Source organism: Cololabis saira, unplaced genomic scaffold, assembly GCF_033807715.1.
Source record: "Cololabis saira isolate AMF1-May2022 unplaced genomic scaffold, fColSai1.1 scf041, whole genome shotgun sequence".
NCBI classification, from domain to species: domain Eukaryota; kingdom Metazoa; phylum Chordata; class Actinopteri; order Beloniformes; family Belonidae; genus Cololabis; species Cololabis saira.
This window is the reverse complement of record NW_026906205.1, coordinates 362,501-383,881: the sequence shown is the minus strand read 5'-3', so window position 1 is coordinate 383,881 and position 21,381 is coordinate 362,501. Positions and strand designations below refer to the sequence as shown.

At 49.1% G+C, this 21,381-nt stretch overlaps 26 non-coding genes and 2 pseudogenes across 26 annotated transcripts; 7 read left to right on the top strand and 21 right to left on the bottom strand.

Annotated features, from left to right (window-relative positions):
- Positions 1-350: 350 nt before the first annotated feature.
- trnas-aga (transfer RNA serine (anticodon AGA)) lies at positions 351-432 on the top strand. The gene has a single exon. It is a non-coding gene; the product is annotated as a tRNA-Ser (tRNA).
- Positions 433-688: 256 nt separating this feature from the next.
- On the top strand, positions 689-761 carry trnav-aac (transfer RNA valine (anticodon AAC)). The gene has a single exon. It is a non-coding gene; the product is annotated as a tRNA-Val (tRNA).
- Positions 762-3,071: 2,310 nt separating this feature from the next.
- Positions 3,072-3,153, top strand: trnas-aga (transfer RNA serine (anticodon AGA)). Its single transcript has one exon. It is a non-coding gene; the product is annotated as a tRNA-Ser (tRNA).
- Positions 3,154-3,409: 256 nt separating this feature from the next.
- On the top strand, positions 3,410-3,482 carry trnav-aac (transfer RNA valine (anticodon AAC)). Its single transcript has one exon. It is a non-coding gene; the product is annotated as a tRNA-Val (tRNA).
- Positions 3,483-4,890: 1,408 nt separating this feature from the next.
- trnav-aac (transfer RNA valine (anticodon AAC)) lies at positions 4,891-4,963 on the top strand. Its single transcript has one exon. It is a non-coding gene; the product is annotated as a tRNA-Val (tRNA).
- Positions 4,964-7,246: 2,283 nt separating this feature from the next.
- On the top strand, positions 7,247-7,328 carry trnas-aga (transfer RNA serine (anticodon AGA)). Its single transcript has one exon. It is a non-coding gene; the product is annotated as a tRNA-Ser (tRNA).
- Positions 7,329-7,584: 256 nt separating this feature from the next.
- On the top strand, positions 7,585-7,657 carry trnav-aac (transfer RNA valine (anticodon AAC)). Its single transcript has one exon. It is a non-coding gene; the product is annotated as a tRNA-Val (tRNA).
- Positions 7,658-14,705: 7,048 nt separating this feature from the next.
- On the bottom strand, positions 14,706-14,824 carry LOC133431667 (5S ribosomal RNA). The gene has a single exon (XR_009776008.1). It is a non-coding gene; the product is annotated as a 5S ribosomal RNA (ribosomal RNA).
- A 199-nt stretch (positions 14,825-15,023) lies between these two features.
- Positions 15,024-15,142, bottom strand: LOC133431605 (5S ribosomal RNA). Its single transcript, XR_009775950.1, has one exon. It is a non-coding gene; the product is annotated as a 5S ribosomal RNA (ribosomal RNA).
- A 199-nt stretch (positions 15,143-15,341) lies between these two features.
- Positions 15,342-15,460, bottom strand: LOC133431507 (5S ribosomal RNA). Its single transcript, XR_009775857.1, has one exon. It is a non-coding gene; the product is annotated as a 5S ribosomal RNA (ribosomal RNA).
- Positions 15,461-15,659: 199 nt separating this feature from the next.
- LOC133431552 (5S ribosomal RNA) lies at positions 15,660-15,778 on the bottom strand. Its single transcript, XR_009775899.1, has one exon. It is a non-coding gene; the product is annotated as a 5S ribosomal RNA (ribosomal RNA).
- Positions 15,779-15,977: 199 nt separating this feature from the next.
- Positions 15,978-16,096, bottom strand: LOC133431844 (5S ribosomal RNA). Its single transcript, XR_009776175.1, has one exon. It is a non-coding gene; the product is annotated as a 5S ribosomal RNA (ribosomal RNA).
- A 199-nt stretch (positions 16,097-16,295) lies between these two features.
- LOC133431899 (5S ribosomal RNA) lies at positions 16,296-16,414 on the bottom strand. The gene has a single exon (XR_009776228.1). It is a non-coding gene; the product is annotated as a 5S ribosomal RNA (ribosomal RNA).
- A 217-nt stretch (positions 16,415-16,631) lies between these two features.
- On the bottom strand, positions 16,632-16,751 carry LOC133431988 (5S ribosomal RNA). The gene has a single exon (XR_009776313.1). It is a non-coding gene; the product is annotated as a 5S ribosomal RNA (ribosomal RNA).
- A 199-nt stretch (positions 16,752-16,950) lies between these two features.
- Positions 16,951-17,069, bottom strand: LOC133431551 (5S ribosomal RNA). The gene has a single exon (XR_009775898.1). It is a non-coding gene; the product is annotated as a 5S ribosomal RNA (ribosomal RNA).
- Positions 17,070-17,268: 199 nt separating this feature from the next.
- On the bottom strand, positions 17,269-17,387 carry LOC133431343 (5S ribosomal RNA). The gene has a single exon (XR_009775730.1). It is a non-coding gene; the product is annotated as a 5S ribosomal RNA (ribosomal RNA).
- Positions 17,388-17,586: 199 nt separating this feature from the next.
- On the bottom strand, positions 17,587-17,705 carry LOC133431851 (5S ribosomal RNA). The gene has a single exon (XR_009776182.1). It is a non-coding gene; the product is annotated as a 5S ribosomal RNA (ribosomal RNA).
- Positions 17,706-17,922: 217 nt separating this feature from the next.
- LOC133431288 (5S ribosomal RNA) lies at positions 17,923-18,041 on the bottom strand. The gene has a single exon (XR_009775676.1). It is a non-coding gene; the product is annotated as a 5S ribosomal RNA (ribosomal RNA).
- A 199-nt stretch (positions 18,042-18,240) lies between these two features.
- On the bottom strand, positions 18,241-18,359 carry LOC133431287 (5S ribosomal RNA). Its single transcript, XR_009775675.1, has one exon. It is a non-coding gene; the product is annotated as a 5S ribosomal RNA (ribosomal RNA).
- A 217-nt stretch (positions 18,360-18,576) lies between these two features.
- On the bottom strand, positions 18,577-18,695 carry LOC133431286 (5S ribosomal RNA). The gene has a single exon (XR_009775674.1). It is a non-coding gene; the product is annotated as a 5S ribosomal RNA (ribosomal RNA).
- Positions 18,696-18,894: 199 nt separating this feature from the next.
- Positions 18,895-19,013, bottom strand: LOC133431467 (5S ribosomal RNA; annotated as a pseudogene).
- Positions 19,014-19,230: 217 nt separating this feature from the next.
- LOC133431604 (5S ribosomal RNA) lies at positions 19,231-19,349 on the bottom strand. The gene has a single exon (XR_009775949.1). It is a non-coding gene; the product is annotated as a 5S ribosomal RNA (ribosomal RNA).
- Positions 19,350-19,548: 199 nt separating this feature from the next.
- Positions 19,549-19,667, bottom strand: LOC133431301 (5S ribosomal RNA). Its single transcript, XR_009775689.1, has one exon. It is a non-coding gene; the product is annotated as a 5S ribosomal RNA (ribosomal RNA).
- A 217-nt stretch (positions 19,668-19,884) lies between these two features.
- Positions 19,885-20,003, bottom strand: LOC133431462 (5S ribosomal RNA; annotated as a pseudogene).
- A 199-nt stretch (positions 20,004-20,202) lies between these two features.
- Positions 20,203-20,321, bottom strand: LOC133431603 (5S ribosomal RNA). Its single transcript, XR_009775948.1, has one exon. It is a non-coding gene; the product is annotated as a 5S ribosomal RNA (ribosomal RNA).
- A 199-nt stretch (positions 20,322-20,520) lies between these two features.
- LOC133431432 (5S ribosomal RNA) lies at positions 20,521-20,639 on the bottom strand. The gene has a single exon (XR_009775816.1). It is a non-coding gene; the product is annotated as a 5S ribosomal RNA (ribosomal RNA).
- Positions 20,640-20,856: 217 nt separating this feature from the next.
- On the bottom strand, positions 20,857-20,975 carry LOC133431285 (5S ribosomal RNA). The gene has a single exon (XR_009775673.1). It is a non-coding gene; the product is annotated as a 5S ribosomal RNA (ribosomal RNA).
- A 217-nt stretch (positions 20,976-21,192) lies between these two features.
- LOC133431602 (5S ribosomal RNA) lies at positions 21,193-21,311 on the bottom strand. The gene has a single exon (XR_009775947.1). It is a non-coding gene; the product is annotated as a 5S ribosomal RNA (ribosomal RNA).
- Positions 21,312-21,381: the final 70 nt, after the last annotated feature.

Sequence of the window (21,381 nt, the reverse complement as noted above, 5' to 3'; positions counted from 1 at the left end):
TCGAAACCATCCTCTGCTACTTAAGAGATCCTCTCATACATGAGATGTGAGAGATTAACTGAAATCTATCCAGAGCTTTTTGGAAACAAGAAAGTGGATGTATGATCTATGAACATACTGCACTGACTGTTGATGAAAATGCATTTAATCAAAATGAGGATGAAAATATGTCTCAACCTAATAAAGTAAAACCAACCATTTTAAAATAAAGTAAAACCAACCATTTTAAAATAAAGTAAAACCAACCATTTTAAAATAAAGACTCTAAATTGTCTATTTCTGAAGATTCACACACACACACACACACACACACACACACACACACACACACACATACACACAGCTGACAGGTTGTTGTGGCCGAGTGGTTAAGGCGATGGACTAGAAATCCATTGGGGATTCCCCGCGCAGGTTCGAATCCTGCCAACAATGAGTAATGTTTGAATGTGCAAGACGACTGCCTAATTTGCAGTTATTAATAATATCCAGTACTGTCTTTCAAAAGTAATCAGTTGGCTTCCCTTGTGGTACATTTTGTATTTTCTACCCAGCATGGTAATACCGATGGATGATTTTTAATTTTACCGCACCAGGACAACTTATATGAAATCACACATTTATTTCTAACATGAATGATTTGAAGATAGGATTTTCTTTTCGTTACGCCCGCCATTTTCAAAGCATGCAAGTTTCCGTAGTGTAGTGGTTATCACGTTCGCCTAACACGCGAAAGGTCCCCTGTTCGAAACTGGGCGGAAACATGTATTACTGCAATAATATTATTTGGACTTGGAAAACCCCTCTAATCCTCTTCTTGGTGCTCGGCACAGGAAGGTCGACCATCTCTTTCTCGCATTGGGTCTTATGCAGAAATGAATTTCGTTGCAGTTCCACAACTGATTAAAAGCCAGTCATTCCTCATTTACCTAATCTTTCAAATGTCCAACTTTACAGGAAAAAAAGAAACATATTACAGAGATTTTTTACAGGATCTTTTCGTCATGCCCGCCTTTTTCAAAACATGTAAGTCACTAGCTCCACCACCAAACCCCAGCAGCATTAACACCAGACCCCACTAGCTCCACCACCAGACCCCAGGAGCTTCCAACACCAGACCCCACTAGCTCCACCACCATACCCCAGCAGCATCACCACCAGACCCCAGGAGCTTCCACCACCAGACCCCAAGAGCTTCCACCACCAGACCTCAGGAGCTTCCACCAGACCCCAGCAGCATCACCACCAGACCCCACTAGCTCCACCACCAGACCCCAGCAGCATTACCACCAGACCCCATCCACCACCAGACCCTACTAGCTCCACCACCAGACCCCAGCAGCATTACCACCAGACCCCATCCACCACAAGACCCCACTAGCTCCACCACCAGACCCTAGCAGCATCACCACCAGACCCCATCCACCACCAGACCCTACTAGCTCCACCACCAGACCCCAGGAGCTTCCAACACCAGACCCCACTAGCTCCACCACCGGACCCCAGCAGCATCAGCACCAGACCCCACTAGCTCCACCACCGGACCCCAGCAGCATCAGCACCAGACCCCAGGAGCTTCCACCACCAGACCCCAGGAGCTTCCACCACCAGACCCCAGGAGCTTCCACCACCAGACCCCAGGAGCTTCCACCACCAGACCTCAGGAGCTTCCACCACCAGACCCCAGGAGCTTCCACCACCAGACCCCAGCAGCATCAGCACCAGACCCCAGCAGCATCACCACCAGAACCCAGGAGCTTCCACCACCACACCCCAGGAGCTTCCATCACCAGACCCCAGGAGCTTCCACCACCAGACCCCTCTAGCTGCACCACCAGACCCCAGCAGCATCACCACCACACCTCAGGAGCTTCCACCACCAAACCCTAACAACAAATCAACAACCTCAAAAACCCGGCTCACCTGGAGCCACCCAAAGACCCGGCTCACCGTCCGAACCCGGGGACCCGCTTTTAAGCCCCCCACCGACCGGCCACTGGAGTGAAAGAGCCAGCCCTTGGGCCTGGAGGACCAGGGCCCTGGTACCATAAACACCCAGACGCTCCTAGCACCATGGACAGCACTCTGTCAGATGCTCAAGCGCATATTGTTTTTTACTCATGTTCTGGTTTCAGGACCACAATAAAAACACAATAAAAGCTGAACAGGGTTCCATGGTGTAATGGTTAGCACTCTGGACTTTGACCCCAGGAGCTTCCACCACCAGACACCACTAGCTCCACCACCAGACGACAGCAGCATCACCACCACACCTCAGGAGCTTCCACCACCAGACACCACTAGCTCCACCACCAGACCCCAGCAGCATAACCACCAGACCCCAGCAGCATCACCACCAGACCCCAGGAGCTTCCACCACCAGACCCCAGGAATTTCCATCACCAGACCCAAGGAGCTTCCATCACCTGACCCCAGGAGCTTCCATCACCAGACCCCAGGAGCTTCCACCACCAGACCCCACTAGCTGCACCACCAGACCCCAGCAGCATCACCACCACACCTCAGGAGCTTCCACCACCAGACCCCAACAACAACTCAACAACCTCAACAACCTCAACAACCCGGCTCACCTGGAGCCACCCAGAGACCCGGCTCACCGTCCGAACCAGGGGACCCGCTTTTAAGTCCCCTACCCCCCTCCCCCCCACTGTGTGGCGGAGTCACATCCTGGTTATACAGCAGAGTGGCGCAGCGGAAGCGTGCTGGGCCCATAACCCAGAGGTCGATGGATCGAAACCATCCTCTGCTACTTAAGAGATCCTCTCATACATGAGATGTGAGAGATTAACTGAAATCTATCCAGAGCTTTTTGGAAACAAGAAAGTGGATGTATGATCTATGAACATACTGCACTGACTGTTGATGAAAATGCATTTAATCAAAATGAGGATGAAAATATGTCTCAACCTAATAAGGTAAAACCAACCATTTTAAAATAAAGTAAAACCAACCATTTTAAAATAAAGACTCTAAATTGTCTATTTCTGAAGATTCACACACACACACACACACACACACACACATACACACACACACATACACACAGCTGACAGGTTGTTGTGGCCGAGTGGTTAAGGCGATGGACTAGAAATCCATTGGGGATTCCCCGCGCAGGTTCGAATCCTGCCAACAACGAGTAATGTTTGAATGTGCAAGACGACTGCCTAATTTGCAGTTATTAATCATATCCAGTACTGTCTTTCAAAAGTAATCAGTTGGCTTCCCTTGTGGTACATTTTGTATTTTCTACCCAGCATGGTAATACCGATGGATGATTTTTAATTTTACCGCACCAGGACAACTTATATGAAATCACACATTTATTTCTAACATGAATGATTTGAAGATAGGATTTTTTTTTCGTTACGCCCGCCATTTTCAAAGCATGCAAGTTTCCGTAGTGTAGTGGTTATCACGTTCGCCTAACACGCGAAAGGTCCCCTGTTCGAAACTGGGCGGAAACATGTATTACTGCAATAATATTATTTGGACTTGGAAAACCCCTCTAATCCTCTTCTTGGTGCTCGGCACAGGAAGGTCGACCATCTCTTTCTCGCATTGGGTCTTATGCAGAAATGAATTTCGTTGCAGTTCCACAACTGATTAAAAGCCAGTCATTCCTCATTTACCTAATCTTTCAAATGTCCAACTTTACAGGAAAAAAAGAAACATATTACAGAGATTTTTTACAGGATCTTTTCGTCATGCCCGCCTTTTTCAAAACATGTAAGTCACTAGCTCCACCACCAAACCCCAGCAGCATTAACAGCAGACCCCACTAGCTCCACCACCAGACCCCAGGAGCTTCCAACACCAGACCCCACTAGCTCCACCACCATACCCCAGCAGCATCACCACCAGACCCCAGGAGCTTCCACCACCACACCCCAGGAGCTTCCATCACCAGACCCCAGGAGCTTCCATCACCAGACCCCAGGAGCTTCCACCACCAGACCCCTCTAGCTGCACCACCAGACCCCAGCAGCATCACCACCACACCTCAGGAGCTTCCACCACCAGACCCCAACAACAACTCAACGACCTCAACAACCCGGCTCACCTGGAGCCACCCAGAGACCCGGCTCACCGTCCGAACCAGGGGACCCGCTTTTAAGTCCCCTCCCCCCCTCCCCCCCACTGTGTGGCGGAGTCACATCCTGGTTATACAGCAGAGTGGCGCAGCGGAAGCGTGCTGGGCCCATAACCCAGAGGTCGATGGATCGAAACCATCCTCTGCTACTTAAGGGATCCTCTCATACATGAGATGTGAGAGATTAACTGAAATCTATCCAGAGCTTTTTGGAAACAAGAAAGTGGATGTATGATCTATGAACATACTGCACTGACTGTTGATGAAAATGCATTTAATCAAAATGAGGATGAAAATATGTCTCAACCTAATAAAGTAAAACCAACCATTTTAAAATAAAGTAAAACCAACCATTTTAAAATAAAGACTCTAAATTGTCTATTTCTGAAGATTCACACACACACACACACACACACACACACACACATACACACAGCTGACAGGTTTTTGTGGCCGAGTGGTTAAGGCGATGGACTAGAAATCCATTGGGGATTCCCCGCGCAGGTTCGAATCCCGCCAACAACGAGTAATGTTTGAATGTGCAAGACGACAGCCTAATTTGCAGTTATTAATCATATCCAGTACTGTCTTTCAAAAGTAATCAGTTGGCTTCCCTTGTGGTACATTTTGTATTTTCTACCCAGCATGGTAATACCGATGGATGATTTTTAATTTTACCGCACCAGGACAACTTATATGAAATCACACATTTATTTCTAACATGAATGATTTGAAGATAGGATTTTTTTTTTCGTTACGCCCGCCATTTTCAAAGCATGCAAGTTTCCGTAGTGTAGTGGTTATCACGTTCGCCTAACACGCGAAAGGTCCCCTGTTCGAAACTGGGCGGAAACATGTATTACTGCAATAATATTATTTGGACTTGTAAAACCCCTCTAATCCTCTTCTTGGTGCTCGGCACAGGAAGGTCGACCATCTCTTTCTCGCATTGGGTCTTATGCAGAAATGAATTTCGTTGCAGTTCCACAACTGATTAAAAGCCAGTCATTCCCCATTTACCTAATCTTTCAAATGTCCAACTTTACAGGAAAAAAAGAAACATATTACAGAGATTTTTTACAGGATCTTTTCGTCATGCCCGCCTTTTTCAAAACATGTAAGTCACTAGCTCCACCACCAAACCCCAGCAGCATTAACACCAGACCCCACTAGCTCCACCACCAGACCCCAGGAGCTTCCAACACCAGACCCCACTAGCTCCACCACCATACCCCAGCAGCATCACCACCAGACCCCAGGAGCTTCCACCACCAGACCCCAGGAGCTTCCACCACCAGACCTCAGGAGCTTCCACCACCAGACCCCAGGAGCTTCCACCATACCCCAGCAGCATCACCACCAGACCCCAGGAGCTTCCACCACCAGACCTCAGGAGCTTCCACCACCAGACCCCAGGAGCTTCCACCAGACCCCAGCAGCATCACCACCAGACCCCACTAGCTCCACCACCAGACCCCAGCAGCATTACCACCAGACCCCATCCACCACCAGACCCTACTAGCTCCACCACCAGACCCCAGCAGCATTACCACCAGACCCCATCCACCACAAGACCCCACTAGCTCCACCACCAGACCCCAGCAGCATCACCACCAGACCCCATCCACCACCAGACCCTACTAGCTCCACCACCAGACCCCAGGAGCTTCAAACACCAGACCCCACTAGCTCCACCACCAGACCCCAGCAGCATCAGCACCAGACCCCAGGAGCTTCCACCACCAGACCCCAGGAGCTTCCACCACCAGACCCCAGGAGCTTCCACCACCAGACCCCAGGAGCTTCCACCACCAGACCTCAGGAGCTTCCACCACCAGACCCCAGGAGCTTCCACCACCAGACCCCAGCAGCATCAGCACCAGACCCCAGCAGCATCACCACCAGAACCCAGGAGCTTCCACCACCACACCCCAGGAGCTTCCATCACCAGACCCCAGGAGCTTCCACCACCAGACCCCTCTAGCTGCACCACCAGACCCCAGCAGCATCCCCACCACACCTCAGGAGCTTCCACCACCAAACCCTAACAACAACTCAACAACCTCAAAAACCCGGCTCACCTGGAGCCACCCAAAGACCCGGCTCACTGTCCGAACCCGGGGACCCGCTTTTAAGCCCCCCACCGACCGGCCACTGGAGTGAAAGAGCCAGCCCTTGGGCCTGGAGGACCAGGGCCCTGGTACCATAAACACCCAGACGCTCCTAGCACCATGGACAGCACTCTGTCAGATGCTCAAGCGCATATTGTTTTTTACTCATGTTCTGGTTTCAGGACCACAATAAAAACACAATAAAAGCTGAACAGGGTTCCATGGTGTAATGGTTAGCACTCTGGACTTTGACCCCAGGAGCTTCCACCACCAGACACCACTAGCTCCACCACCAGACGACAGCAGCATCACCACCACACCTCAGGAGCTTCCACCACCAGACCCCAGGAATTTCCAACACCAGACCCAAGGAGCTTCCATCACCTGACCCCAGGAGCTTCCATCACCAGACCCCAGGAGCTTCCACCACCAGACCCCACTAGCTGCACCACCAGACCCCAGCAGCATCACCACCACACCTCAGGAGCTTCCACCACCAGACCCCAACAACAACTCAACAACCTCAACAACCCGGCTCACCTGGAGCCACCCAGAGACCCGGCTCACCGTCCGAACCAGGGGACCCGCTTTTAAGTCCCCTACCCCCCTCCCCCCCACTGTGTGGCGGAGTCACATCCTGGTTATACAGCAGTGTGGCGCAGCGGAAGCGTGCTGGGCCCATAACCCAGAGGTCGATGGATCGAAACCATCCTCTGCTACTTAAGAGATCCTCTCAAACGTGAGAGATTAACTGAAATCTATCCAGAGCTTTTTGGAAACAAGAAAGTGGATGTATGATCTATGAACATACTGCACTGACTGTTGATGAAAATGCATTTAATCAAAATGAGGATGAAAATACGTCTCAACCTAATAAATTAAAACCAACCATTTTAAAATAAAGACTCTAAATTGTCTATTTCTGAAGATTCACACACACACACACACACACACACACACACACACACACACACACACACACACACACACACACACACACACATACACACACACACACAGCTGACAGGTTGTTGTGGCCGAGTGGTTAAGGCGATGGACTAGAAATCCATTGGGGATTCCCCGCGCAGGTTCGAATCCTGCCAACAACGAGTAATGTTTGAATGTGCAAGACGACAGCCTAATTTGCTGTTATTAATCATATCCAGTACTGTCTTTCAAAAGTAATCAGTTGGCTTCCCTTGCGGTACATTTTGTATTTTCTACCCAGCATGATAATACCGATGGATGATTTTTAATTTTACCGCACCAGGACAACTTATATGAAATCACACATTTATTTCTAACATGAATGATTTGAAGATAGGATTTTTTTTTCGTTACGCCCGCCATTTTCAAAGCATGCAAGTTTCCGTAGTGTAGTGGTTATCACGTTCGCCTAACACGCGAAAGGTCCCCTGTTCGAAACTGGGCGGAAACATGTATTACTGCAATAATATTATTTGGACTTGGAAAACCCCTCTAATCCTCTTCTTGGTGCTCGGCACAGGAAGGTCGACCATCTCTTTCTCGCATTGGGTCTTATGCAGAAATGAATTTCGTTGCAGTTCCACTACTGATTAAAAGCCAGTCATTCCCCATTTACCTAATCTTTCAAATGTCCAACTTTACAGGAAAAAAAGAAACATATTACAGAGATTTTTTACAGGATCTTTTCGTCATGCCCGCCTTTTTCAAAACATGTAAGTCACTAGCTCCACCACCAAACCCCAGCAGCATTAACACCAGACCCCACTAGCTCCAACACCAGACCCCAGGAGCTTCCAACACCAGACCCCACTAGCTCCACCACCATACCCCAGCAGCATCACCACCAGACCCCAGGAGCTTCCACCACCAGACCCCAGGAGCTTCCACCACCAGACCTCAGGAGCTTCCACCACCAGACCCCAGGAGCTTCCACCAGACCCCAGCAGCATCACCACCAGACCCCACTAGCTCCACCACCAGACCCCAGCAGCATTACCACCAGACCCCATCCACCACCAGACCCTACTAGCTCCACCACCAGACCCCAGCAGCATTACCACCAGACCCCATCCACCACAAGACCCCACTAGCTCCACCACCAGACCCCAGCAGCATCACCACCAGACCCCATCCACCACCAGACCCTACTAGCTCCACCACCAGACCCCACGAGCTTCCAACACCAGACCCCACTAGCTCCACCACCAGACCCCAGCAGCATCAGCACCAGACCCCAGGAGCTTCCACCACCAGACCCCAGGAGCTTCCACCACCAGACCCCAGGAGCTTCCACCACCAGACCCCAGGAGCTTCCACCACCAGACCTCAGGAGCTTCCACCACCAGACCCCAGGAGCTTCCACCACCAGACCCCAGCAGCATCAGCACCAGACCCCAGCAGCATCACCACCAGAACCCAGGAGCTTCCACCACCACACCCCAGGAGCTTCCATCACCAGACCCCAGGAGCTTCCACCACCAGACCCCTCTAGCTGCACCACCAGACCCCAGCAGCATCACCACCACACCTCAGGAGCTTCCACCACCAAACCCTAACAACAACTCAACAACCTCAAAAACCCGGCTCACCTGGAGCCACCCAAAGACCCGGCTCACCGTCCGAACCCGGGGACCCGCTTTTAAGCCCCCCACCGACCGGCCACTGGAGTGAAAGAGCCAGCCCTTGGGCCTGGAGGACCAGGGCCCTGGTACCATAAACACCCAGACGCTCCTAGCACCATGGACAGCACTCTGTCAGATGCTCAAGCGCATATTGTTTTTTACTCATGTTCTGGTTTCAGGACCACAATAAAAACACAATAAAAGCTGAACAGGGTTCCATGGTGTAATGGTTAGCACTCTGGACTTTGACCCCAGGAGCTTCCACCACCAGACACCACTAGCTCCACCACCAGACGACAGCAGCATCACCACCACACCTCAGGAGCTTCCACCACCAGACACCACTAGCTCCACCACCAGACCCCAGCAGCATCACCACCAGACCCCAGCAGCATCACCACCACACCTCAGGAGCTTCCACCACCAGACCCCAACAACAACTCAACAACCTCAACAACCCGGCTCACCTGGAGCCACCCAGAGACCCGGCTCACCGTCCGAACCAGGGGACCCGCTTTTAACTCCCCTCACCCCCCTCCCCCCCACTGTGTGGCGGAGTCACATCCTGGTTATACAGCAGAGTGGCGCAGCGGAAGCGTGCTGGGCCCATAACCCAGAGGTCGATGGATCGAAACCATCCTCTGCTACTTAAGAGATTCTCTCATACATGAGATGTGAGAGATTAACTGAAATCTATCCAGAGCTTTTTGGAAACAAGAAAGTGGATGTATGATCTATGAACATACTGCACTGACTGTTGATGAAAATGCATTTAATCAAAATGAGGATGAAAATATGTCTAAACCTAATAAAGTAAAGCCAACCATTTTAAAATAAAGTAAAACCAACCATTTTAAAATAAAGTAAAACCAACCATTTTAAAATAAAGACTCTAAATTGTCTATTTCTGAAGATTCACACACACACACACACACACACACACACACACACACACACACACACACACACACACACACACACACACACACACACACACACACACACACACACACACACACACACACACACACACACACACACACACACACACACAGCTGACAGGTTGTTGTGGGCGAGTGGTTAAGGCGATGGACTAGAAATCCATTGGGGATTCCCCGCGCAGGTTCGAATCCTGCCAACAACGAGTAATGTTTGAATGTGCAAGACTACTGCCTAATTTGCAGTTATTAATCATATCCAGTACTGTCTTTCAAAAGTAATCAGTTGGCTTCCCTTGTGGTACATTTTGTATTTTCTACCCAGCATGGTAATACCGATGGATGATTTTTTATTTTACCGCACCAGGACAACTTATATGAAATCACACATTTATTTCTAACATGAATGATTTGAAGATAGGATTTTTTTTTCGTTACGCCCGCCATTTTCAAAGCATGCAAGTTTCCGTAGTGTAGTAGTTATCACGTTCGCCTAACACGCGAAAGGTCCCCTGTTCGAAACTGGGCGGAAACATGTATTACTGCAATAATATTATTTGGACTTGGAAAACCCCTCTAATCCTCTTCTTGGTGCTCGGCACAGGAAGGTCGACCATCTCTTTCTCGCATTGGGTCTTATGCAGAAATGAATTTCGTTGCAGTTCCACAACTGATTAAAAGCCAGTCATTCCCCATTTACCTAATCTTTCAAATGTCCAACTTTACAGGAAAAAAAGAAACATATTACAGAGATTTTTTACAGGATCTTTTCGTCATGCCCGCCTTTTTCAAAACATGTAAGTCACTAGCTCCACCACCAAACCCCAGCAGCATTAACACCAGACCCCACTAGCTCCACCACCAGACCCCAGGAGCTTCCAACACCAGACCCCACTAGCTCCACCACCAGACCCCAGGAGCTTCCACCACCAGACCCCAGGAGCTTCCACCACCAGACCCCAGGAGCTTCCACCACCAGACCCCAGGAGCTTCCACCACCAGACCTCAGGAGCTTCCACCACCAGACCCCAGGAGCTTCCACCAGACCCCAGCAGCATCACCACCAGACCCCACTAGCTCCACCACCAGACCCCAGCAGCATTACCACCAGACCCCATCCACCACCAGACCCTACTAGCTCCACCCCCAGCCCCCAGCAGCATTACCACCAGACCCCATCCACCACAAGACCCCACTAGCTCCACCACCAGACCCCAGCAGCATCACCACCAGACCCCATCCACCACCAGACCCTACTAGCTCCACCACCAGACCCCAGGAGCTTCCAACACCAGACCCCACTAGCTCCACCACCAGACCCCAGCAGCATCAGCACCAGACCCCAGGAGCTTCCACCACCAGACCCCAGGAGCTTCCACCACCAGACCCCAGGAGCTTCCACCACCAGACCCCAGGAGCTTCCACCACCAGACCTCAGGAGCTTCCACCACCAGACCCCAGCAGCATCACCACCAGAACCCAGGAGCTTCCACCACCACACCCCAGGAGCTTCCATCACCAGACCCCAGGAGCTTCCACCACCAGACCCCTCTAGCTGCACCACCAGACCCCAGCAGCATCACCACCACACCTCAGGAGCTTCCACCACCAAACCCTAACAACAACTCAACAACCTCAAAAACCCGGCTCACCTGGAGCCACCCAAAGACCCGGCTCACCGTCCGAACCCGGGGACCCGCTTTTAAGCCCCCCACCGACCGGCCACTGGAGTGAAAGAGCCAGCCCTTGGGCCTGGAGGACCAGGGCCCTGGTACCATAAACACCCAGACGCTCCTAGCACCATGGACAGCACTCTGTCAGATGCTCAAGCGCATATTGTTTTTTACTCATGTTCTGGTTTCAGGACCACAATAAAAACACAATAAAAGCTGAACAGGGTTCCATGGTGTAATGGTTAGCACTCTGGACTTTGACCCCAGGAGCTTCCACCACCAGACACCACTAGCTCCACCACCAGACGACAGCAGCATCACCACCACAACTCAGGAGCTTCCACCACCAGACACCACTAGCTCCACCACCAGACCCCAGCAGCATCACCACCAGACCCCAGCAGCATCACCACCAGACCCCAGGAGCTTCCACCACCAGACCCCAGGAATTTCCATCACCAGACCCAAGGAGTTTCCATCACCTGACCCCAGGAGCTTCCATCACCAGACCCCAGGAGCTTCCACCACCAGACCCCACTAGCTGCACCACCAGACCCCAGCAGCATCACCACCACACCTCAGGAGCTTCCACCACCAGACCCCAACAACAACTCAACAACCTCAACAACCCGGCTCACCTGGAGCCACCCAGAGACCCGGCTCACCGTCCGAACCAGGGGACCCGCTTTTAAGTCCCCTACCCCCCTCCCCCCCACTGTGTGGCGGAGTCACATCCTGGTTATACAGCAGAGTGGCGCAGCGGAAGCGTGCTGGGCCCATAACCCAGAGGTCGATGGATCGAAACCACCCTCTGCTACTTAAGCGATTCTCTCATACATGAGATGTGAGAGATTAACTGAAATCTATCCAGAGCTTTTTGGAAACAAGAAAGTGGATGTATGATCTATGAACATACTGCACTGACTGTTGATGAAAATGCATTTAATCAAAATAGGGATGAAAATATGTCTAAACCTAATAAAGTAAAACCAACCATTTTAAAATAAAGTAAAACCAACCATTTTAAAATAAAGACTCTAAATTGTCTATTTCTGAAGATTCACACACACACACACACACACACACACACACACACACACACACACACACACACACACACAGCTGACAGGTTGTTGTGGCCGAGTGGTTAAGGCGATGTACTAGAAATCCATTGGGGATTCCCCGCGCAGGTTCGAATCCTGCCAACAACGAGTAATGTTTGAATGTGCAAGACGACTGCCTAATTTGCAGTTATTAATCATATCCAGTACTGTGTTGTGCGACTCGGGTAGCTTGGCTGATCAAGGCTATTAATGAATATTATTAATAAGGTTGACTATTTATCAAATCATATTATCAAAATTATAATTCTCGGGGCACCACCACCGGGCCTTACTCCGATGGAATTCGATAACTAAAACAGCAGAAAATCAGTCTCATATGATTTTTGAATTATCCTGCAGAACAGCAAATCTTACAGAATAACAGTGAAGGCGTGATATCCGAACACTGGGCTCTGCTTAAACAAATCAACCTGTGACCAAATCTTGCATGAAATAACACAACCACTCATTAAGAATCAATCAGAATTTATTTACATACGGGTATCAAAAGGGATGTAAATAAATACCAGAATAAATCTGATGGCACACGACATTATTATAAAACCATTAACTAACAAGAAAAACAACAATCAATAAAATGAAACATAAACGTTAAATGCATGGAATAAAAAAAATAATCAAATGTAATAATAATAAAGATGATAAAGAACATCTACAGTTCAAACGGGGCTCCTGTGGTCTTTTAAAGATGGACGCGCCCTCTGGGCCACGTGCAATCGGACCGGATGGCGAACGCAGCATTTAAAACGTGCCTACGGCAGAAAACAACGACTACCAAATAATCAAACATGATAATGATAACAATGATGATGTAATCTCAGCTCTGAACACAGATTTAGCTCTGTAACACTCTTAAGTTACTGATAACCCAGGTCACACAATCTCACACACAGTTCTGAACACTCTTAAATCCTACTGATCACTGCTACGCGGGCTCACGTCTCCTCTGGGATCCGGAATCGGGTGCCTGCGGGTTTCGTCGACTGGGTTCGCGGTCCTGCTGGGGTTTCGCAGTCAGGCTATCGCGTCCCGTCCCTTTCCCTGAAACTGATTAGACAGCGGCGGGGCCGCCTCGTGCCGGGCCGTGGTTCCGGACCAAAACGGAGGCTCACACGCATTCCTAGGCGCGGCGGGGGACCGGTCTCTCCTGCCGTGCTTCCCTCTCTGCGCCGGTCGCCGACGCGCGGCCGTCCGGGCCCCGGGAGAGCTCACGCCGGGCGAGACGCCGGCCGTCCGTCCCCGATCCCCTGTGCGGTTCGCAGACAGGGGCTCGGAGCGGGGAGGGGGGGTTCAGTCTGAGCACTCAATCGCAGCTGTGTCCCGATCTGGTTGCCGGGAGGGCGTGGGCGTCGGAAGCTCGGATCTGCAGAAACTTAAAGAGGAACAGAGTTTAGTGAGAAATCGGAGCCTCCCGGGGGACCGCGGCTTCAACGGCCGGACCCCGCAGGGCCCGGTCCGGTGCGGGCCTCCTGCCTCCCCCCAGCCCGGGGGGAGAGAGAGGAGATGGGATCCTTTGGCCTGGAGCCAAAGATCCAGCGCCGATGAGATGAAGTTGAGAAGAGAAAGAAAGGGAGCAGCGGCAGGGGTTTTGATCCTACGCGCGCTGCGGTGACGTCATCGGTGCCTTGTTTGTGATTGGATGCGCGCCGCTTGTAGGCGCCGCCCCATCCCACAAGGCATGCTGGGATTGTAGTTCATGGCGCAGCTGCCATTTTAGGAGGCATATTCAAGCCGGTTTCAGGCTTGGGGGGGTTGACCAGGGTTTTCAGAGTTTTCTTCTGTTCAAAGGGGCAGCACCCGAGGGGGCAGCAAACCGAGGCCTGGTTTACTGGGTTTTGCTGTCCTGCTTTGATCTGCCATGCAGCGGGGGTCGTAAATCCCCAGGGAGTCTGTTTCCCTGGCAGAAACTTTCCTTGCTTGCTTTGATCTGTTTTGACCCCCCCTCTTGGGGTCATAAACTTGCTATCTCGGGCCGGGCCGAGATGACCAGAAGTTGGCAGCAGGGTTCATAAAACTGACTATAGCTTTCGGCCTTTACTGTTCTGAAAATGTTCACCCAATCATGAATACATAATCATTTATAAATTCAGAGTTCAGATGGGCATATGGGCGGTCACAACAGCGCTCTCTGCTGGTTGAAAAAGCTTACAGCACCTGGTATTCCCAGGCGGTCTCCCATCCAAGTACTAACCAGGCCCAACCCTGCTTAGCTTCCGAGATCAGACGAGATCGGGCGCATCCAGGCTGGTATGGCCGTAATCAGAAGCTGCAGCTTGAAATACCTCTTATATGGAGTTGAAGATAAGTCATAGAATATAAGTCATTGATTTGTTGGTTTTATTTGTTGGAGTTAAAGTGCCTTAACCATGTGCAAAACACTTTAGGACGTGAGCTGTCGCTGTTACCACGTTGAAATATGTGTGGGTAGATTAAGCGAGAGCGCTATCTGCTGGTTGAAAATGCTTACAGCACCTGGTATTCCCAGGCGGTCTCCCATCCAAGTACTAACCAGGCCCGACCCTGCTTAGCTTCCGAGATCAGACGAGATCGGGCGCATCCAGGCTGGTATGGCCGTAAGCAGAATCTGCTGCTTGAAATACCTCTTATATGGAGTTGAAGATAAGTCATAGAATATAAGTCATTGATTTGTTGGTTTTATTTGTTGGAGTTAAAGTGCCTTAACCATGTGCAAAACACTTTAGGACGTGAGCTGTCGCTGTTACCACGTTGAAATTTGTGTGGGTAGATTAAGCGAGAGCGCTCTCTGCTGGTTGAAAAAGCTTACAGCACCTGGTATTCCCAGGCGGTCTCCCATCCAAGTACTAACCAGGCCCGACCCTGCTTAGCTTCCGAGATCAGACGAGATCGGGTGCATCCAGGCTGGTATGGCCGTAAGCAGAAGCTGCAGCTTGAAATTCCTCTTATATGGAGTTGAAGATAAGTCATAGAATATAAGTCATTGATTTGTTGGTTTTATTTGTTGGAGTTAAAGTGCCTTAACCATGTGCAAAACACTTTAGGACGTGAGCTGTCGCTGTTACCACGTTGAAATATGTGTGGGTAGATTAAGCGAGAGCGCTCTCTGCTGGTTGAAAATGCTTACAGCACCTGGTATTCCCAGGCGGTCTCCCATCCAGGTACTAACCAGGCCCGACCCTGCTTAGCTTCCGAGATCAGATGAGATCGGGCGCATCCAGGCTGGTATGGCCGTAAGCAGAATCTGCTGCTTGAAATACCTCTTATATGGAGTTGAAGATAAGTCATAGAATATAAGTCATTGATTTGTTGGTTTTATTTGTTGGAGTTAAAGTGCCTTAACCATGTGCAAAACACTTTAGGACGTGAGCTGTCGCTGTTACCATGTTGAAATATGTGTGGGTAGATTAAGCGAGAGCGTTCTCTGCTGGTTGAAAAAGCTTACAGCACCTGGTATTCCCAGGCGGTCTCCCATCCAACTACTAACCAGGCCCGACCCTGCTTAGCTTCCGAGATCAGACGAGATCGGGCGCATCCAGGCTGGTATGGCCATAAGCAGAATATGCTGCTTGAAATACCTCTTATATGGAGTTGAAGATAAGTCATAGAATATAAGTCATTGATTTGTTGGTTTTATTTGTTGGAGTTAAAGTGCTTTAACCATGTGCAAAACACTTTAGGACGTGAGCTGTCGCTCTTACCACGTTGAAATATGTGTGGGTAGATTAAGCGAGAGCGCTCTCTGCTGGTTGAAAAAGCTTACAGCACCTGGTATTCCCAGGCGGTCTCCCATCCAAGTACCAATCAGGCCCGACCCTGCTTAGCTTCCGAGATCAGACGAGATCGGGCACATCCAGGCTGGTATGGCCGTAAGCTGAAGCTGCAGCTTGAAATACTTCTTATATGGAGTTGAAGATAAGTCATATAATACAAGTCATTGATTTGTTGGTGATAATAATTTAGAAGCGCTTATTTGTTAGAGTTAAAGTGCCTTAACCATGTGCAAAACACTTTAGGACGTGAGCTGTCGCTGTTACCACGTTGAAATATGTGTGGGTAGATTAAGCGAGAGCACTCTCTGCTGGTTGAAATTGCTTACAGCACCTGGTATTCCCAGGCGGTCTCCCATCCAAGTACTAACCAGGCCCAAACCCTGCTTAGCTTCCGAGATCAGACGAGATCGGCCGCATCCAGGCTGGTATGGCCGTAAGCAGAATCTGCTGCTTGAAATCAATCTTATATGGAGTTGAAGATAAGTCATAGAATATAAGTCATTGATTTGTTGGTTTTATTTGTTGGAATTAAAGTGCCTTAACCATGTGCAAAACACTTTAGGACGTGAGCTGTCGCTGTTACCACGTTGAAATTTGTGTGGGTAGATTAAGCGAGAGCGCTCTCTGCTGGTTGAAAAAGCTTACAGCACCTGGTATTCCCAGGCGGTCTCCCATCCAAGTACTAACCAGGCCCGACCCTGCTTAGCTTCCGAGATCAGACGAGATCGGGCGCATCCAGGCTGGTATGGCCGTAAGCAGAAGCTGCAGCTTGAAATACCTCTTATATGGAGTTGAAGATAAGTCATAGAATATAAGTCTTTGATTTGTTGGTTTTATTTGTTGGAGTTAAAGTGCCTTAACCATGTGCAAAACACTTTAGGACGTGAGCTGTCGCTGTTACCATGTTGAAATATGTGTGGGTAGATTAAGCGAGAGCGTTCTCTGCTGGTTGAAAAAGCTTACAGCACATGGTATTCCCAGGCGGTCTCCCATCCAACTACTAACCAGGCCCGACCCTGCTTTGCTTCCGAGATCAGACGAGATCGGGCGCATCCAGGCTGGTATGGCCGTAAGCACAATCTGCTGCTTGAAATACCTCTTATATGGAGTTGAAGATAAGTCATAGAATATAAGTCATTGATTTGTTGGTTTTATTTGTTGGAGTTAAAGTGCCTTAACCATGTGCAAAACACTTTAGGACGTGAGCTGTCGCTGTTACCACGTTGAAATATGTGTGGGTAGATTAAGCGAGAGCGCTCTCTGCTGGTTGAAAAAGCTTACAGCACCTGGTATTCCCAGGCGGTCTCCCATCCAAGTACTAAGCAGGCCCGACCCTGCTTAGCTTCCGAGATCGGACGAGATCGGGTGCATCAAGGCTGGTATGGCCATAAGCTGAAGCTGCAGCTTGAAATACCTCTTATATGGAGTTGAAGATAAGTCATATAATATAAGTCATTGATTTGTTGGTGATAATAATTTAGAAGCGCATATTTGTTGGAGTTAAAGTGCCTTAACCATGTGCAAAACACTTTAGGACGTGAGCTGTCGCTGTTACCACGTTGAAATATGTGTGGGTAGATTAAGCGAGAGCGTTCTCTGCTGGTTGAAAAAGCTTACAGCACCTGGTATTCCCAGGCGGTCTCTCATCCAAGTACTAACCAGGCCCGACCCTGCTTAGCTTCCGAGATCAGACGAGATCGGGCACATGCAGGCTGGTATGGCCGTAAGCAGAAGTTGCAGCTTGAAATACCTCTTATATGGAGTTGAAGATAAGTCATAGAATATAAGTAATTGATTTGTTGGTTTTATTTGTTGGAGTTAAAGTGCCTTAACCATGTGCAAAACACTTTAGGACGTGAGCTGTCGCTGTTACCACGTTGAAATATGTGTGGGTAGATTAAGCGAGAGCGTTCTCTGCTGGTTGAAAAAGCTTACAGCACCTGGTATTCCCAGGCGGTCTCTCATCCAAGTACTAACCAGGCCCGACCCTGCTTAGCTTCCGAGATCAGACGAGATCGGGCACATGCAGGCTGGTATGGCCGTAAGCAGAAGTTGCAGCTTGAAATACCTCTTATATGGAGTTGAAGATAAGTCATATAATATAAGTCATTGATTTGTTGGTGATGATAATTTAGAAGCGCTTATTTGTTGGAGTTAAAGTGCCTTAACCATGTGCAAAACACTTTAGGACGTGAGCTGTCGCTGTTACCACGTTGAAATATGTGTGGGTAGATTAAGCGAGAGCGTTCTCTGCTGGTTGAAAAAGCTTACAGCACCTGGTATTCCCAGGCGGTCTCTCATCCAAGTACTAACCAGGCCCGACCCTGCTTAGCTTCCGAGATCAGACGAGATCGGGCACATGCAGGCTGGTATGGCCGTAAGCAGAAGTTGCAGCTTGAAATACCTCTTATATGGAGTTGAAGATAAGTCATAGAATATAAGTAATTGATTTGTTGGTTTTATTTGTTGGAGTTAAAGTGCCTTAACCATGTGCAAAACACTTTAGGACGTGAGCTGTCGCTGTTACCACGTTGAAATATGTGTGGGTAGATTAAGCGAGAGCGTTCTCTGCTGGTTGAAAAAGCTTAACGCACCTGGTATTCCCAGGCGGTCTCTCATCCAAGTACTAACCAGGCCCGACCCTGCTTAGCTTCCGAGATCAGACGAGATCGGGCACATGCAGGCTGGTATGGCCGTAAGCAGAAGTTGCAGCTTGAAATACCTCTTATATGGAGTTGAAGATAAGTCATATAATATAAGTCATTGATTTGTTGGTGATGATAATTTAGAAGCGCTTATTTGTTGGAGTTAAAGTGCCTTAACCATGTGCAAAACACTTTAGGACGTGAGCTGTCGCTGTTACCACGTTGAAATATGTGTGGGTAGATTAAGCGAGAGCGCTCTCTGCTGGTTGAAAATGCTTACAGCACCTGGTATTCCCAGGCGGTCTCCCATCCAAGTACTAACCAGGCCCGACCCTGCTTAGCTTCCGAGATCAGACGAGATCGGGCGCATCCAGGCTGGTATGGCCGTAAGCAGAAGTTGCAGCTTGAAATACCTCTTATATGGAGTTGAAGATAAGTCATAGAATATAAGTCATTGATTTGTTGGTTTTATTTGTTGGAGTTAAAGTGCCTTAACCATGTGCAAAACACTTTAGGACGTGAGCTGTCGCTGTTACCACGTTGAAATATGTGTGGGTAGATTAAGCCAGAGCGTTCTCTGCTGGTTGAAAAGGCTTACAGCACCTGGTATTCCCAGGCAGTCCCCCATCCAAGTACTAACCAGGCCCGACCCTGCTTAGCTTCCAAGATCAGACGAGATCAGGCGCATCCAGGCTGGTATGGCCGTAAGCAGAAGCTGCAGCTTGAAATACTTCTTATATGGAGTTGAAGATAAGTCATAGAATATATGTCATTGATTTGTTGGTGATAATAATTTAGAAGCGCTTATTTGTTGGAGTTAAGGTGCCTTAACTATGTGCAAAACACTTTAGGACGTGAGCTGTCGCTGTTACCACGTTGAAATATGTGTGGGTAGATTAAGCGAGAGCGCTCTCTGCTGGTTGAAAAAGCTTAGAGCACCTGGTATTCCCAGGCGGTCTCCCATCCAAGTACTAACCAGGCCCGACCCTGCTTAGCTTCTGAGATCAGACGAGATCGGGCGCATCCAGGCTGGTATGGTAGTAAGCAGAAGCTGCAGCTTGAAATACCTCTGACATGGAGTTGAAGATAAGTCATAGAATATAAGTCATTGATTTGTTGGTTTTATTTGTCAGAGTTAAAGTGCCTTAACCATGTGCAAAACACTTTAGGACGTGAGCTGTCGCTGTTACCACGTTGAAATATGTGTGGGTAGATTAAGCGAGAGCGCTCTCTGCTGGTTGAAAATGCTTACAGCACCTGGTATTCCCAGGCGGTCTCCCATCCAAGTACTAACCAGGCCCGACCCTGCTTAGCTTCCGAGATCAGACGAGATCGGGCGCATCCAGGCTGGTATGGCCGTAAGCAGAACCTGCTGCTTGAAATACCTCTTATATGGAGTTGAAGATAAGTCATAGAATATAAGTCATTGATTTGTTGGTTTTATTTGTTGGAGTTAAAGTGCCTTAACCATGTGCAAAACACTTTAGGACGTGAGCTGTCGCTGTTACCACGTTGAAATATGTGTGGGTAGATTAAGCGAGAGTGCTCTCTGCTGGTTGAAAAAGCTTACAGCACCTGATATTCCGAGGCGGTCTCCAATCCTAGTACTAACCAGGCCCGACCCTGCTTAGCTTCCGAGATCAGACAAGATCGGGCGCATCCAGGCTGGTATGGCTGTAAGCTGAAGCTGCAGCTTGAAATACCTCTTATATGGAGTTGAAGATAAGTCATATAATATAAGTCATTGATTTGTTGGTGATAATAATTTAGAAGCGCTTATTTGTTGGAGTTAAAGTGCCTTAACCATGTGCAAAACACTTTAGGATGTGAGCTGTCGCTGTTACCACGTTGAAATATGTGTGGGTAGATTAAGCGAGAGCGTTCTCTGCTGGTTGAAAAAGCTTACAGCACCTGGTATTCCCAGGCGGTCTCTCATCCAAGTACTAACCAGGCCCGACCCTGCTTAGCTTCCGAGATCAGACGAGATCGGGCACATGCAGGCTGGTATGGCCGTAAGCAGAAGTTGCAGCTTGAAATACCTCTTATATGGAGTTGAAGATAAGTCATATAATATAAGTCATTGATTTGTTGGTGATGATAATTTAGAAGCGCTTATTTGTTGGAGTTAAAGTGCCTTAACCATGTGCAAAACACTTTAGGACGTGAGCTGTCGCTGTTACCACGTTGAAATATGTGTGGGTAGATTAAGCGAGAGCGCTCTCTGCTGGTTGAAAATGCTTACAGCACCTGGTATTCCCAGGCGGTCTCCCATCCAAGTACTAACCAGGCCCGACCCTGCTTAGCTTCCGAGATCAGACGAGATCGGGCGCATCCAGGCTGGTATGGCCGTAAGCAGAAGTTGCAGCTTGAAATACCTCTTATATGGAGTTGAAGATAAGTCATAGAATATAAGTCATAAATTTG